Here is an 18,898-nt window from a genome sequence, read left to right on the forward strand (position 1 = left end):
GAACAGTACCCGATTCAATAATTCAAAGACACAGATCTAGAAGCAGTACCTACACACGAATTGGTGACGTCAGTCACAAAATACATGACCTTCAATCGGGGTTGTTTCCTCGGTATATACGAATTGGTATATACAAATTACAATAAAGATACTTAAGACATTACACATAAGGTAAAACAAATCACGTGACAATATAATGATAATAACGGTAATAAATCCTAGCTTAACAGTTGAACAGAACGCTCATATAGTCAGTCGGGTGACGCCGAGGGTCACGAACTGTGTTGCAAAATGGCCGTGTGATTGAAACTGGGTCATGGCGTGACGGGTGAGGAAGACATCATTAAACACTCAAAATCACAATAAAACGGGGAAGTGGTCGCATATTACGGCGTAGCTAACATGGGAAATAAAAAAAAAACAATACAAACGACATGGGTTCGAATCACACTAGATACACACTCACCAGAACCGAAGCAATCAGAAACCAACAATCGTTTTGGCTTTTCCGTTCAACTCATCGGAACACTGGAGTAGTTAGAAAAATGAACACCACTTAACGACCAACGGCGTGGCGTGGTACACAAGCGTGCCATCAAAATAAAACAAAATTAGCTTGAAAAGACAGTGGGTTCGAGTCCCGCTCAGAGCTACCGTAAAAACGTAAATCAAATAAACTGAAATCTCTCAAACCGTAAACAAGTAAACAAAGAACGTCGCAAAAAAATAATAAACCTCACAAAACTCCACCATACAAAACTGAATGAATAAATAATAAAATAATTAACGTCTTAAACTGGACGACGCGCAATTTGTTCAACAGTTTCCAGATTGTGACAAGAGATAAACAAGACCCAAGTCAAGGTAATTTTTGTTAAAGTGTCGATGGCGTTCCCTATATTACGAAAACAATTCAGGCAACAGACGAATATCTTTTGCGGTGTTGTTGAATTTATACCGTGTCTGCGGAATTGTTGATTGAGGGTTCGAAGCCAGCAGTTAACATTTTGTTAGAAAATTTCACAATTAAATCAAATATCCAATGATACCAGTATATTTATTTCATTATTTTAACAACTTGCAATGGTGGAAGTTGGTCAAACACGAGTTCTTACACCTAAATAAGTATCAAATATTTGTCGACACATTTATTCTCTCAATTTAACAACTTGTAATGGTGTAAAATAATTAAACAAGAGCTGTCTACACCAAAATAAGTCTAAAATATTTGTCCATACATTTATTCTCTCAATTTAACAACTTGTAATGGTGTAAAATAATTAAACGAGAGTTCTCTACACCAAAATAAGTCTAAAATATTTGTCCGCACATTTATTCTCTCAATTTAACAACTTGTAATGGTGTAAAATAATTAAACGAGAGCTGTCTACACCAAAATAAGTCTAAAATATTTGTCCGCACATTTATTCTCTCAATTTAACAACTTGTAATGGTGTAAAATAATTAAACGAGAGCTGTCTACACCAAAATAAGTCTAAAATATTTGTCCGCACATTTATTCTCTCAATTTAACAATTTGTAATTGTGGGAATTAATCAAACGAGAGCTGTCTACACCAAAATAAATCTAAAATATTTGTCCGCACACTTATTCTCTCAATTTAATAACTTGCAATGGTGTAAAATAATTAAACGAGAGCTGTCTACACCAAAATAAGTCTAAAATATTTGTCCATACATTTATTCTCTCCATTTAACAACTTGGAATGGTGTAAAATAATTAAACGAGAGTTCTCTACACCAAAATAAGTCTAAAATATTTGTCCGCACATTTATTCTCTCAATTTAACAACTTGTAATGGTGTAAAATAATTAAACGAGAGCTGTCTACACCAAAATAAGTCTAAAATATTTGTCCGCACATTTATTCTCTCAATTTAACAACTTGTAATTGTGGGAATTAATCAAACGAGAGCTGTCTACACCAAAATAAATCTAAAATATTTGTCCGCACACTTATTCTCTCAATTTAATAACTTGTAATGGTGTAAAATAATTAAACGAGAGCTGTCTACACCAAAATAAGTCTAAAATATTTGTCCATACATTTATTCTCTCAATTTAACAACTTGGAATGGTGTAAAATAATTAAACGAGAGCTGTCTACACCAAAATAAGTCTAAAATATTTGTCCATACATTTATTCTCTCAATTTAACAACATGTAATTGTGGGAATTAATCAAACGAGAGATGTCTACACAAAAATAAGTCTAAAATATTTGTCCGCACATTTATTCTTTCAATTTAACAACCTGTAATTGTGGGAATTAATCAAACGTGAGTTGTTTACATCAAACTAAGTATTTAATATTTGTTGAGACATTTATTCTCTCAATTTAACAACTTGTAATGGTGTAAAATAATTAAACGAGAGTTGTCTACACCAAAATTAATCTCAAATATTTGTCCACACATTTATTGTCACAATTTAACCACTTGTTAATAGTGGAAATTACTTAAACGCGACTTGTATAATCAGTTGATATCAATGCAACTTACCCGCAGACAGTGCACAACAGAGTATCATTATTGAGCAATTATATAAAGGAACGTGTCTTGGCATTAGGGTTAGGGTCGGGTCAGGTATGGGCAACGGAATTATTAACAGGAACGCGTCTTGGCATTAGGGTTAGGGTCGGGTCAGGTATGGGCAACGCAAATGGCAAACACCCAATTGGCAAGATGTACACTAACGGGTTATGGCATGCATATAGTTTACACAAGTAAAAACACAAAATTGGCAATTTTTTGGACAATTGTAACTCAATAATAGAAATATGTTGTATTTCTTTATATATACACACTATATAGTCTTATCAAATGCAAACACATCCAGTCAATCTATTGTGGTCTTGTGGGTCAGTTCTCTACATAGTGATCAGGAGGACCTGGGTTCAATTCCCTTGCCTACCCATCTTTTTCTCGCAAACACCATTTGGCAATAAAGCTAAATATGACAACAAATTATTTAATTTGCATGACTACCCACATATCTCAGTTGATTTGTACTATGTCAGCAATGTGAGCGATTGCTGGTTCGAATCCAGTATGTTTATTTAGATTTTTGAATGCTAGTGAAGACAATGCTCCTAAATCCTAACTCCTGTGTGAAGACAGTCGTGGTACAGTGGACAAGACAGTGCGCTGGGAACTCAAAGATCGCAAGTTCGAATCACAGATTGGACACTCCTACAAAAGACATGAAAGACGTTAAAATCATAAACAGCGGATTCAAAAACTCAAGTCAGGAAAACAGAACACATGGAAGCCAGTCAAAGTCGACGAAGAGCGAACACAGTTGTCAGCTGTAGGTCACGTGCAACAACAGACACGAGGAGCATTGCTGCTCACCAAATGAGTCCCTTCTTTTGTATTGACCCCCTAATGATTACTGAACCCCCTTTCTAACTCTTCCCCCCAAAATAATATATCGCCCCTTTTAAAATGTATTGACCCACAAATTAATGAATATTCATGAGCACCGAAACTGCTACGTCATGAATAAATTAGCATAATTAAAAAAAATTGCATAAAGTGTAGGTACTCCTTCTGGAGCTATGCCTCAAACCCGAGCTGATTCAAATATTCAGCTGCCTGCGTTGCTTCTATTAGGTCATCGTCGGAAACGTCCGAGAAAGTGGGATATGCTTACATCTCTACACAATGCGCGTCAATGAGAACTGGGGAAAGTTGGCCATGTGTGATTTTGCATTTATACGCACATTCAGCCGATATTACGTTGCCAATCAATGAATTTCAATATTGTGAATACCAAATGTCCGTGGCTTGATTGGCTGTATACAACTAACATGCATCCAGGTGCGGATGACGAATTCCACAAAATCTGCGTATAAATGGGGGGCTATAGCATTTTAAAACTCAGTGCCGATATCGCCCACTTGCTTCATTACAAAAGGTTTTGGAAATTTCTATTATGTTGTAAGGTTATTTCTCTATAACAGAGGGACATACTCTCATTGTATAAGTTTGATATCGCATTCCTACCTCGACGGTATCCATAATATTGACCTCCGCCTTCGGCGACGGTCGATATTATGAATATTACCTCGGTAGTCTTGCGATAATATTGACTTAACTACCCGTTCTAAAGTGTGGCAAACACAAATGAACAAATAATATTCTCTTGGAGCACTAAATGTCTCAATTGCCTCACTCCCTGTGCTGATTTGGTGGATTAACCCACCTTAATTATGCAAAAACTGCCACATATAGTCAAGAATAGTCAAAAAGAGAGTTTGACTGAAGCATAGGAGACAAACTAACTTTCTAAGATCTTTATTTTTTCCAAGTTATCCTTATAGAACGAGATGATCATGAGTCAACGCTATTGTGTGCCATCTTTATTTTAATATTGGATACAACTATTATCTGATGAGGGGTCATAAGACTAACTAAAACCCATGTTTTTATAAAATGTCTTGATCAAGCGTATAAGTTACGGGGAAACATTATGTTAATTATTAAGTGGATCAATACATGCATTGACAGGGATAATATGATTACACTCACAGTGTAAGGTCTGCTTATCGCTAATGAGAGGGCACCCACAGAACTCATACTAGACAGGGGGTTCTTTCACTTCTAGTATGGGGTAAGATAATTGTACTGGAAATAGAATACACATACACCAAAATATCGAGTTAAAGCTCCTGGCTTTAATACCTCTCAAAATTATTACAAGAAATAAAGCTCAGAAAATACAATGAATAAAATCACGAAAATAGGCACTGCATGAAAATTCGAATTTCCATCGTAGCCGCTTGCCGGATTAGCAACGTGTTTTGCAGTAAATCCGTTGTTTATATTTGGGTGCGTAAACGTTCGAATTTCCCTCGCGTAACCGTCGAAACTGAAACGACGTAAATTTAGAAATTGCGCGTTTGATACGCCCAATGTAAACAGCGGAAATTCCCAAATTTGCTGTCGTTTTACGCTGAACTTAAAGAACTGATATACTACGTTGCCCGTTGTATATTTTCAACGTAAATTGACGGGCAACTCTGAGTTTGTCGTTGTTTTACGTTCAACTTATTAAGCGGAAATCACGCAGCTTGAACTGCTCACCGTCCCTCAACACCGGTTGAGGGACGGTGAACTGCTGCACTACTGGCTTGACATGGTAGAAATCATTCACTTTTCATATAAACCTGCTTAGGTGGCCAGGTCTAAAGACTATAGAAATATATTTCTAACTAATCCGTTTATAATTTACTAATTTATCGTCAACTAAATATATTTTTGTTTTACAATGGTATTGTTTGAACTAATACTCAATGATTCGATTGTGGCGAAGTGCTTAACTAGCGACTGTGACTGTACATTACATAAATATGCTATTATAGCGACATATAATAATTTATTACATACGAATCCGTAGTGACTAATAATAATATTACTTCTGTTATTGCGCCCTCGCCGATCTCAAATCCAGTTGAACTTTACAATTCATGCGAAGCAAAATAGCTCCTTATCATGGCTTATGCGATGGCTGTGCGCCCTCTGTAAATTGTGTATGTTTATCTATGGAATTAACACTTTAGCAACTATTGACATTTTGTGAAGTGGCCTTGGACCTTACGTGAATAATGTATGGGTTTAACCCGCACCATCGCTAATCCTACGAGCACGAAATGTGTTTTGAGGTTAACCTGAATTTGAGATTTACTGGATTCCGGCAGCGCAAGATCCCGGCGGACATTATCTCAGAAAGCATGTGTTTAGATAATGTAATTTTTAAGTTACTGCCAACACATTACAATAGAACAGGGTCGACGATGAACGTTGATGTACTGTGAAATACTTTATTTTAGCTGGAATTATTGTTTGCTGAAAAGTGTTTTTGAGTGTTTTGCATGGATTACTTTTACTGATTTCTGACGAGTTGAATGTGAAATATAGGAAAAAGGTATATTCGCGAAAATAAAGTATTTCACAGTAGATCTAAAAGTCGCCGCAGAGTGCGCTTAGCCCTGGGCTAAGCGTTCGCGCATACTTCGTTAGCCCGTGCTAAGGTCTAGACCGCGTCTTAAATTCGGATCAGATTTAACCCGTACTTAGCATTCCTTAGCCCGTGCTAAGCGTTCACGCACGTTTTCTTAGCACGGGCTAAGGAATTTGACCTCTTAGCCCGTGCTAAGGAGCTGTGCGTGAACGCACAATTTTGGGTGTGAAAATTGTCTCATGTTCGTATAACGAAACTATTCCACCAGTCATTACTCCGCGCTCACTTCCACACTAATCGGGTCACTGTAGTAGAGCGTACAGCAGCTCCAATCGTAGACAAAATAAATTTGGTTCGCTGTCTACGACATGCATTAATAAAACTCTGTATTCTGTTACGCCCGTTGTATGCTGTTTATGTGCAACCAAATAAGTGGTCCGTCTTCTCTCGCGTTCCTGTGCACGTCGCTTCAAAATTAGAACGAAACATGCAAGCAGCAGAAATAGAACCTCGCGCGTGTCATCCATTTTTCGTTCGTAAATAGCGGCTTACCAAAGGTCACCGACTAATGGCACCCCTTAGCCCGTGCTAACGACTGGCCCTCCCTGTGCGTGGACGCAATTGGGTCTAGCCGAAATGCAAATATGCTAGATAAGCCTAAATCAGCTTAAATCTTAGCCCGTACTTCGTGTAACGTGAACACAACTTATAATATACAGCTAAAAAATAGGTGGTTTAACAATTAACGGATTATGGTACGCTCACATTAAATGCCATTGTCTCCATGCGATGTACTGTCTGGGAGTTTGTTCTACCCTGATTGTGTCTACAGGGAATGTTTTCTATATCATCACTTATATTACAATTTTTAAACAAAATGCTATATTACTATGCAGTGTATTGCAATACTTGATGACCATGTAATTTTCAAGGAAAATGTTATGATCTTTTTTATGAAGATGATGTCTACTCATGAGTTACTGTAGCACACGAATCTACAGGAGTGTTTTTTGTGAACGGCAGGTCGGCCCTGGGATTCTGGCCCGGATTCACGCGACTAATTGACGTAATTTTAAAACATACGACAATTCGTTCCACGCAACCCACTCTGTAAAATAGCGTTATTTCAAACAACACCACTTAGCATTAAGTAGTAATTAACGAGGCGTTATATTCGGACAGCTTGAAGCGGGTGAGCCAACAACCAACAGCCAACATCAGACTTGTATTACTAGTCTGAGAGCCAACACAGCGACAGGCGTATTTATAACTGTTGTGACGTTGCTTCTCTTTCAAGGGCTAAAAATCGTTCTACGATTGCATCACTTCCGCTTTAGGATCTTGTAATCATGACAAGCACTACGGTTGACGCTGTGACATCACGTCTATTCAGTCTTCCTACTTAGAATTCATAATTGAGATTGTTCTAGCATTTACTAATATTGTTGGCGTTTATTATTTGGGCTTAAATGTAATATTCAAGATAATAAATGTTGTTGGATATCGATAATAAGGTGGTTTCACATTGTAAAATAATGGAGGCTTTTGTGGAGGGGCTGTGGCTTAACTCAATTTCGAATCAAAATATTCGGGCGGTATAAATAAATCATAGCTTAGAAGAGGCCTTTGATGAAAGGGCGGTGATCTTTGCTCAGTGCGTGTTTGAATTTTATGTAAGTAAACAACGTGTTGTATACGTCGCTATGAGTCCATATCAAACACGACGCGGCGCGACAACCATTGCATTTTAATCCCAAGGTTAGGTTTCGTTTGCATTTTTGGGTTTCGTTTGCAAAGTTACAGAGTTTCGTCTAACTGTTTTTGCTGAAATACATCGTATACTGTATATAGTTTTGTCTTATTCTCCCAACTGTGATGTGGTATTTAATCTGATAGGACTACAACTCTTAATTTAGCAAATCTTTGGAATGTTATTTGTATTGTGATAATCAAGAATATAAATTTGCCCGAAGTCGTGAGTTGTGAACAAATAAACTGTTAATAAAGAGCTTTGGTTATGTAAGATCCATGGTAAGATCTCCGTGATAAGGGGTGGGTAGAAACGCAGTCTCTCAACCCCCGGTTGGGAAACGATAATATTTCTTTTGTCTCAATGCGTGTTACACGTTCGTCAAATTGTTTATTCGTTAACCCATGGAGGTCTCTTTTTACCTCCATGGTTAACCCAAGTGAACGCAAGCCTACTTTTCTATTACCATAAAATTAGCATATGGTATGACATATGACAACAGAAGCCTTCTTGAATCACATCTACGCATGCGTATACACTTTGTTTCGATTTTTGGCACAACGCGAGAGACGGTACATTATTTACCGAAATGTGGGAAAACTACGAGGATTTTGTCGATTTCGATATCGATTGGAATGATATATTGCAAGAGGGCCCAGAGAATGTTGCTGCTGAATGCACGAAAGAAGGCTACGGAAACAGAGACATCGACGCAGCCATCCATTCTGTCAGGGCCGCAAAAAACGTATCGAACGTAGTTTATGTGTTAAAACACGATCTAAGTTTGATCGAAACAAACAGCCATTCAAACAGCATTGGGCACTTTTTTTAACTTCCACCTCAATATTAATAAAATAATTGCTCAAGTCGGAAAAAGTGTGTTTGTGAGGTTTGTTAAAATCAGATACTGTCACTATAACATCGAATTTGGTCATTCGAATCGCCATCTTGATATAACCATAGCTCCATGATATAACCATGGAGATAAATGATATAACATGAACAAATTTTGTACACTCTAAATCAGGGAGCTGTTTAATTCAGTGATTTTCTGAGAAGAATATCGGAATCTGACTACACCAACATGTTTCGGATATTTCTAAGATATAAATCAACGGTTCTTCAAAATGTTAGGCATCAATATAAAAAAAACAACACTTCGAACAGTCGTTTTCTTCGAACAATACTCGACGACCATCTTGGTTCGTGGGCGGATACAAGTATCTACGGGGGCAAAACTAACGGTAAAATGATCGACTGAAATGAACCCTTTAATATTGCTTCTACACAAAATAATCTATGTTGGGAATAATTAAAATATTAAACAAAAATATGACGACTGTGATCGTTTTAGATGTAGGGACGCATTTTCATAGGGTGAAAACCTTTTGTACAGCGTCACCGTAACATAACAAGGCACCCTGCAATGAACAGTGCTGGCTGTGATGGTCTGAAATTCTGGATTTTTGTTATGTCAATTAAATGAACATATCTTTTAAATTACACGTGCCTTATCAGGAAGCTTTTACGGACACAAATTACACACGCAACTCGGAATAATTTCGAAATAAGCTGTATAAAATGACAAAGATTCACAGGCGCAGAGCGGAAGACAGTGTAAATCTAGTCACCGGTTTCACTCCACAAGCATAGCGCACACTGTTACCAGCGATCGGGGGGATTAACATCTTAGAACAAAGGCGTTTCCCAACCGGGTGTTGAGGGACTGTGGTAGAAATAAGTACAGTCTCTTTAGAGTGGGACTATGTAGAGAGAAAAAGGAGTGCATTTTTTTAATAATTTCACTTGATCGACGTCATAACTTTGGCGTCCCGGTCAGTTTTTATCGCTCATTGTCGCAGTGCCAGGGGTTGTTTTAGAGTTCCGATCTGTTTATAAATATTCATGAAGCAATCTGAGAATTACTCGGACAGTCATTTAACAATATATCTTGGAACTTAGCAAAACACTTGAGTCTTTTCCAATCTAGTCTTGATGGCGCCGTTGTGTTGGCACGCCCACAATTGGGACCATTTCAAAATCTTGCTAGATGCGGGTAAAACGTTATTTTCAAAACGTCACGCCTGGTTACAATAAATAACAGGTTATATGTTGCATATGCGTTGAAGTGTTATATTTTAATTTTAAATTGTTATAACTATATGAGTCCACTTGACATAACACAATTTACAAATCAACTCCCTAGTGTTGAGTAACCCCAGGTATTAATGAACTCATTGGCACCGCTGTAAAATTAGGTGCGTTCGGACGTTTAAACTCACACATTCACAAGACAATAACGGTGTGAAATATGTCTGTTTTTTGTTTTTTAGAAAATGCTTTGTCACAGAATAATAGTCTGTGGAATAGTATGAAATAGTTATGGGACAAAAATAACAAACCTGCTTTGAAATCGAAAAAAATGGGTCTTTTGATTACCGGGGACACATTTCAATGAACTTGATCACGGGAAATGCATGGCGCAAATATCAAGCGGAAATTCCGCTGTGAGCTCTCGCAATCGCGTCATTTTTACAAGGTTCGCCATTTTTTTGTCACGTGGTAACAATGACTGTCCGGTTAGTACAAACTTGTCCCTCTATATTTAGGCTTTTGAATCATAAATTCTAAAGTATGGTTCTGAATGAAACAACAGGCAGAGAACACTTTATTCAAAAACGTCGTAAAACCCTTCTCACCTTAAACGTGACCATGGAAGGTACTCCTTCCATGTCGTGACAATAGCATAACCCCAGACTAGTAATATTACGAGTCTGATGCATAACGGTCCAGTGGCCGACATCCTGTGTGTATTGCAAACAAATAGCATAGCGCCGGTCGGAATTTTTTTATTCTGGTCGGAAATTCTGAATGGCGGTTTCTAGCAGCGAGCGTGGGCGATTTTTGAAAAAAATAACGAACGAAGAAATCGATAGGTAAAAAGGTGTTTGAGTAATATTCTCAAACATAAAACGCAACTAGATGAGTTTTCAGTAGACCAATACACTCATGTGACACTACTTTCCCGAATTAGGTTCGTGCAGGGAAGCTGGTTCGTGTAAACTACTTCCTTGGGGAAGCCCCTTTCGTTTTCGCACCCCAGGCCACGACACCAGATCTATTCACACTACCTGCCTAGACTTCGTACTTGATATGATTGCACATTTGTCGTTATTTTGCGCAAAGTAATGACAAACGAAACAGCGTTAATTTTTGACATAGAACAAAGGGAGATAGAACAGTGGTGGACGGTGGACTAATCAGAATATCGGAATCAATCCTCGGTACTGGCATTTTGTGGTTCTTTGCTAAGACCGATATAAAAAAATAAATGTAGTAGTCCAGATAATCGTGGTGTCGTAATTATTCAATATATACGTTAAGACAAAACATCCTTTCCCATTTATACTTGATATACATATATATAATTACATATATATATTGTGCGTGGACGTTTTTGGACGAGGTGAAACTTTACATTCTCCTGATTGAATAGTGTAACGAAAGAGACGCTGGAAGCAATGTCAGAGTTGCTTCGTCCAAATGAGTTTGACAATCTTCAAACCGTTTGGGTTCGCTTCTTGGCATATGCCAAGTTATGCCCGTCTAATCTATACTTAGTCTTTTGATATATATAACTTAAATTACTGTTCTCAACGAGACAACAGACAGAGAATGTTTTATTTAAAAACGTCACAAAACCCTTCTCGCTACCTTAACAGGGTTAAGAATTTACAAAAAAAGAATAGCAGACTGCATATAAAGTTGAAAAAAAAAAACGATTTTTTTCTCGATGTCAAACCGGTTGCTATGTTGTAACTGTATGGAACAATGCATTCTGGTTGTCCAACTATGGAATGCGGTAAACTTAACGCTAGCTACTGTACACTATTGTCCGAGACTCATTCTCGCCGCCAGAATTTATTTCCGCTTCGAGACTCGACGGAATAAATCTATGTAGGCTTGGCGTAAAAGAGGCCGGGCCATGGCGTACGATGATGTGGCGACTTGGATTCAGTAATACTCCACTATTTGGCTCAAGCAGGCCTGTAAGGCTGTATGTTGAACCACGGAGCTCCATGGTTAAACGATGTACAAAACGCGTCGACGTGCTCACAATACTAACTATTATCAGCTCATTACCGACTGTCACCGAACCAATTCTGTCTTCGTATCGCTTATTTGGAATAAAAGACTTGTTTTAAGAGCAGGTCAAAACTTCCACCAGTATTCGACTGAAGTCTGTCACATTGTATTGACACCTCTTGGTGTGTGAATTGAGTCTTATCCATTTAACATCAACAAACCACCAACTATTAATTGCAGCGAATTTCTTAATTTGTAATATTACAATAAATGCGGAGCAAAAAATGATACTATTATGGGGAGGGTGCTCAGCACTGCCAATTCACATCATACTTTTGACGAAATGGTCTCTCGACGAAATATGCATCGGGATAAAGCATTCTGTATGTAGTTTCTACCAACGAACATTTTAGTTACAATTTTTCTATTCGTTTTTATCCTCAGACGGAAGTGGAATAGTCTCTCTCTTTCGGTTATAATTTGGTATAGTATACTGTTCTAGGCCAATCAGATCTTGGTTAGACCATACATATTTCATAGCAACAAACGTAGTTGACACTTGCATGTAGATCCACATCCTCTAATGGACCATTATAGTTTTTATCAAGGTATCGGATGATTTTGAGCAGGCACATTACATTGACATTACAACAAATACACATTTTAAATTTAAATATTTTATTATATTATTAAAGAGTTCCATAATGTCTCTCACACGGGCATAGCTGTGCCAAGGCAAGTATACAAACCAGTGCCGCTACACATTCATTGTGCATTTAATCAAAGTCCCTCTTCACTAGAGTAGTGCACTAGATATGAACTTCGAATATAATTTATTCCAGGGACGTAACGTCCAACATATTTTATTTACGAATTGTACAGCTACCAGTCTACAGCCTTTTCAACATCAGCATCCGTTACGTGCACATGTTGGGATCTCGGCACGTGCCGATATTTTAAGCCTTCATGTTTGGAGAGAATTACAGCACTGGGTTTACGTTTGTCCGGACCCATATCGGGACCCACTCGGCTCGTGCAGAAATCACGCTGTCATTCGTCGATCTGTTAGTTGACCCATACATGGAAAGCGATACACATATAATGAAAACAATAATTGACATCATGAAATTGATTCCTTTTGTTATTATAGTATTTATTACGAGTCATCATGCAATGAACGGCTTAGAAGATTCGATTTTTTTGTTTACGTGAATGTAGCATTGCAAGAAAATACCGGTTGCAGCACATGAATATTCGTCGCCGACGACAGTTTGCATTCATTTCATTCATTACTACTGCATCCGATCATATATATAGTTATGTGTTCTCTGAAAATTCACCACTGATTTCGGTTCGTGCCGAGCGTTCAAGTAGATCTCTAACGTGAACGCCACTAATGTGTACTCGAAAGTGACTTGGCTGAGAAATGATTACGTACTACAATATACTAACACTGACACTCTTTTTCTAACTTTCGAAAATAATGGTTTTAAGAAACATTCATTGTGTGTTTTAATCATAGGTTAATCATAGACCCTCTTTTAGAGGGTCTATGGGTTAATCAACAGTATGTTTATGAGTTCAGTCACAGTTTTAGTAACCCTGGCTCAGTCACATCAGACTAAACAAATATCACTTGATGCCACAGTGGCAACACCTCTTTTGTTGTAGAAGTAACACATGTGATTATAAACAATGTATTAACAAACAAGTGTGAGCTGTCTTGGCTGAGTTCAAGTGCAGCCCCTTACACGTTTTTTTTTTCCAAAACGTAAAATATGACGGAACTTCGTTCTATCATACTAGACTTTTCTTTAGATTTTTGAAATGTCATGAAATTGAACTGATAAAGACGTACAAGAAGCGTGATGTATTGGAGCTAAGCACGTCTGGGGTACATCAATCCTCAAGCCACGACTGTGTTTGTCGTTGATGGCGGGATCATGACGCGGGAGTAATTGTACTTAACAAGCAATTTAAAAACAAGCCGTACGAGGGCGCTATATACGAATATGGAATAATTTTATTATATTTGCTAAAGCACATTTAAATTGTAAACGGTTATACACACCATGTAAGGATAAATATTATAAGGCAGTTCCCGGAAAACGTCAAAATAAATGTAATTTACAATGGGCGTACTCTGCGTACATGACGTGGAAGAATACAAGAATACGCCGGAAACCGTTCACGTAATGATCGGTTACCCAGCTGTATATGTTGTTTCAGTTTCAACGTAAATTGGCGTTTATTTTTGCATTTACGTTTCTTCCGTCCAACTTAATCAGCGGTTATTTAAAAGTATACGTTATAAACGTTGAACGGAAATCTGCGGTTTTTCAGAAATTACCGTTGATTTACGTTGGACTGAATGGACAACAAACGTAGCATTTCCGGCTGACGGTTACGCGACGGATATGCCACCCCCATAATCCGACGGTTATGCGACGGTTACGCGGCGGATTTACTGCATAACCGTCATGTAACCGTTGTGTAACCGTACCGGAAACACGCGATTTCATGCCGTGAGGATTGCTGTGTGCATTGGTGATAACTCACGGTTCCAGGATGTAATAATAGATGACAGTCGATGGCTTCTGCAACACAACAAAGATGAAATACAGGAGTCTTGCTTGCAGAGGAACGCTGTTATTCTGGAGGGCACCGCTGAAAGCAGGAGATAGCAGAGCAGTTCATACAAGTCCCACAGAATGATGGTTGTAGCCTGTATCACTTGTCACACAATATCATAGCAGCACACACTGGATACCAAGTTGAATTGATGCCCTCCAACTGTCCTGAGTCTGTCCAATTTATAGGCATGATGCAGTGTCACCACCTGGGATTCCACATGAGCCAATCGGAATGTGATCTTGTTAGCAGCTGTGTTACGTAGTAGATCATGAACATGCTTTGTTATTCAAATAACACATCTTGTAGGTACCAATTCTTTTCCAAAGTTGTAAGAATCCTTTGTTACGTATATCACAAGCACACCTGGTAGGACCCATTGTTCTTCCAGAGTTGAAAACAAGTATTACCTGTCAATCAACTTTATGACAGTAATCACAATGCACACAGTTTCTTCCCATAATCTCATGCACACTTCCATTTGCAGGGTTTGAAGTAATATGACAATAACATAAAATAAAGGATGCTGACAGGGTACAACCATTATCTGATGGGATCATAACACAAATTAACACCCATGGTTTTCTAAAATGTCTTGATCAAGAGTGTAAGTTACGGGGAATATTATTTTAATTAAGTGGATCAATAAATGCATCTAACAGGGATACTATGACTGTCACAGTGCAAGGCCTACTAATTGCTATGGAGAGGGGCACTCATAGACCTCACACTGAACAGGGGGTTCTTTTACTGCTAGAATGGGGTAGACAAGACAATGTTACTGGAAATAAAATACACACACACCAAAAGTTAAAGCTCCTGGCTTTAATACCTCTCGAAATAATAAAACAAGCACAGAAAAATCCAATGAATAAATTCAGTAAAATAGGGGATTGCATAGGGAAGTATGCATTGGTGATAACTCACAGTTCCAGGATACAGAGATGTGTTACAGATGGCTTCAGCAACATAGCGAGAAAGAAATACAGGGGTATTGCTTGCAGTGGAAGGCTGCTATTCTGGAGGGCATCGCTGAAAGCAGGAGACCGCAGAGCAGTACATACAAGTTTCACAGAATGATGATTGAAGCCTGTATCACTTGTCTCACAATATCGCAGCAGGAACACACAGGGTACACAGTAAAAATGATGGGCCCAAACTGTCATCAGTCTAGCCTATTTATAGGGTTAAATAGCCCATATTCAGGGACACCACCTGGGTTTCCACATGAGGGAATCCGAATCTAGTCTTATCAGCGGCTGTCTCACGTAGGCAACTCTGTAGATCATGATCATCCTTTGTTATGTAAATTACAAGCACATCTAGTAGGTCTGGCTGCATGTTGTATGGCTTCTATTTTATCTGGTAATACTTGCAAAATACTGTCACCTACTCAGTGACTGATAAACTCTAAATTACTAAAAGCAAAGAAACACTTTGAAGGTCATGCGGTTAATCCTGCCTTCCTTAAACAAGCCAAAAAGATGTCCCAGGAACAACATTGCATTATTTAGTATAAAAAAAGACTGATGTTGTCCCAGGAACAACATGTATTAAAAAATGTCCCAGGAACAACATTGCATTATTTAGTATAATAAAAGACTGATGTTGTCCCAGGAATAACATGTATTAAAAAGTTGTCCTAGGTACAACATTGCATTAGTTAGTATAGTATGAAGACTGATGTTGTCCAAGGAACAACATGTAAAATAAAGTTGTCCCAGGAACAACATTGCATTAGTTTGTATAGTACAAGGACTGATGTTGTCCCAGGAACAATATGTATTATAAAGTTGTCCCAGGAACAACAAAGCAATAGTTAGTATAGTAAAAGACTGATGTTGTCCCAGGAACAACATGTATTAAAAAGTTGTTCCAGAAACAACAATGCATTAGTTTGTATAGTACAAGGACTGATGTTGTCCCACGAACAACAATGCATTAGTTTGTATAGTACAATGACTGATATTGTCCCAGGAACAATATGTATTATAAAGTTGTCTCAGGAACAACAAAGCAATAGTTAGTATAGTAAAAGACTGATGTTGTCCCAGGAACAACATGTATTAAAAAGTTGTTCCAGGAACAACAATGCATTAGTTTGTATAGTACAAAGACTGATGCTGTCCCACGAACAACAATGCATTAGTTTGTATAGTACAATGACTGATATTGTCTCAGGAACAAATTGTATTATAAAACTGCCCCAGGAACAACAAAGCATTAGTTAGTACAGTAAAAGACTGATGTTGTCCCAGGAACAACATGTATTATAAAGTTGTCCCAGGAACAACATTGCATTAGTTTTTATAGTACAAGGACTGATATTGTCCCAGGAACAACATGTATTAAAAAGTTGTCCCAGGAACAACAATGCATTAGTTAGTATAGTAAAAGACTGATGTTGTCCCAGGAACAACATTGCATTATTTAGTATAATAACAGACTGACGTTGTCCCAAGAACATCATGTATTAAAAAAGTGTCCCAGGAACAACATTGCATTATTTAGTATAATAAAAGACTGATGTTGTCCCAGGAACAACATGTATTAAAAAATATCCCAGGAACAACATTGCATTATTTAGTATAATAAAAGACTGACGTTGTCCCAGGAATAACTTGTATTAAAAAGTTGTCCCAGGAACAACATTGCTATAGTTAGTATAGTATGAAGACAGGTGTTGTCCCATGAACAACATGTAAAATAAAGTTGTCACAGGAACAACATTGCATTAGTTTGTATAGTACAAGGACTGATGTTGTCTCAGGAACAACATGTATTATACAGTTGTTCCAGGAACAACAAAGCAAAAGTTAGTATAGTAAAAGACTGATGTTGTTCCAGGAACAGCATGTATTAAAAAGTTGTTCCAGGAACGACAATGCATTAGTTTGTATAGTACAAGGTTAGATGTTGTCCCACGAACAACAATGCATTAGTTTGTATAGTACAATGACTGATATTGTCCCAGGAACAACATGTATTATAAAGTTGACCCAGGAACAACAAAGCATTAGTTAGTATAGTAAAAGACTGATGTTGTCCCAGCAACAACATGTATTAAAAAGTTGTCCCAGGAACAACATTGCATTAGTTTAAATAGTACAAGGACTGATATTGTCCCAGGAACAACATGTATTAAAAAGTTGTCCCTGGAACAACAATGCATTAGTTAGTGTAGTAAAAGACTGATGTTGTCCCAGCAACAACATTGCATTATTTAGTATAATAAAAGACTGACGTTGTCCCAAGAACAATATGTATTAAAAAGTTGTCCCAGGAACAACATTGCATTATTTAGTATAGTAAAAGACTGATGTTGTCCCAGGAACAACATGTATTAAAACGTTGTCCCAGGAACAACAATGCATTAGTTAGTATAGTAAAAGACTGATGTTGTCCAAGGAACAATGTGTATTATAAAGTTGTCCCAGGAACAACAATGCATTAGTTAGTATAGTAAAAGACTGACGTTGTCCCAGGAACAACATGTATTAAAAAGTTGCCACAGGAACAACAATGCATTAGCTAGTATAGTACAAGGAATGATGTTGTCACAGGAACAACATTTAAATTGAAGTAGTCCCAGGAACAACATTGCATTGATCAGTCTAGTAAAAGACTGATGTTGTCCCAGGAATAACAATGCATTAGTTTGGATTATATTAATAAAAAAGACTGATGTTGTCCCAGGAACAACATGTATTATAAAGTTGTCCCAGGAACAACAAAGCATTAGTTAGTATAGTAAAAGACTGATGTTATCCCAGGAACAACATGTATTATAAAGTTGTCCCAGGAACAACAATGCATTAGTTAGTATAGTAACAGACTGATGTTGTTCCAGGAACAAAATGTATTATAAAGTTGTCCCAGTAACAACAAAGCATTAATTAGTATAGTATGAAGACTGAGGTTGTCCCAGGAACAACATGTATTATAAAGTTGTCCCAGGAACAACAAAGAATTAGTTAGTATAGTAAAATACTGATGTTGTCCCAGGAACAATGTGTATTATAAAGTTGTCCCACGAACAACAATGCATTAGTTTGTATAGTACAATGACTGATATTGTCCCAGGAACAACATGTATTATAAAGTTGACCCAGGAAGAACAACAAAGCATTAGTTAGTATAGTAAAAGACTGATGTTGTCCCAGCAACAACATGTATTAAAAAGTTGTCCTAGGACCACAATGCATTAGTTTGTATAGTACAAGAACTGATGTTGTCCCAGGAACAACATGTATTATAAAGTTGCCCCAGAAACAACAAAGCATTAGTTAGTATAGTAAAAGACTGATGTTGTCCCAGGAACAACATGTATTAAAAAGTTGTCCCAGGAACAACATTGCATTATTTAGTATAATAAAAGACTGATGTTGTCCCAGGAACAACATGTATTAAAAAGTTGTCCCAGGACTACAATGCATTAGTTTGTATAG

Source organism: Saccoglossus kowalevskii, chromosome 18, assembly GCF_978046115.1.
Source record: "Saccoglossus kowalevskii chromosome 18, keSacKowa6.1, whole genome shotgun sequence".
Lineage (NCBI taxonomy): Eukaryota > Metazoa > Hemichordata > Enteropneusta > Harrimaniidae > Saccoglossus > Saccoglossus kowalevskii.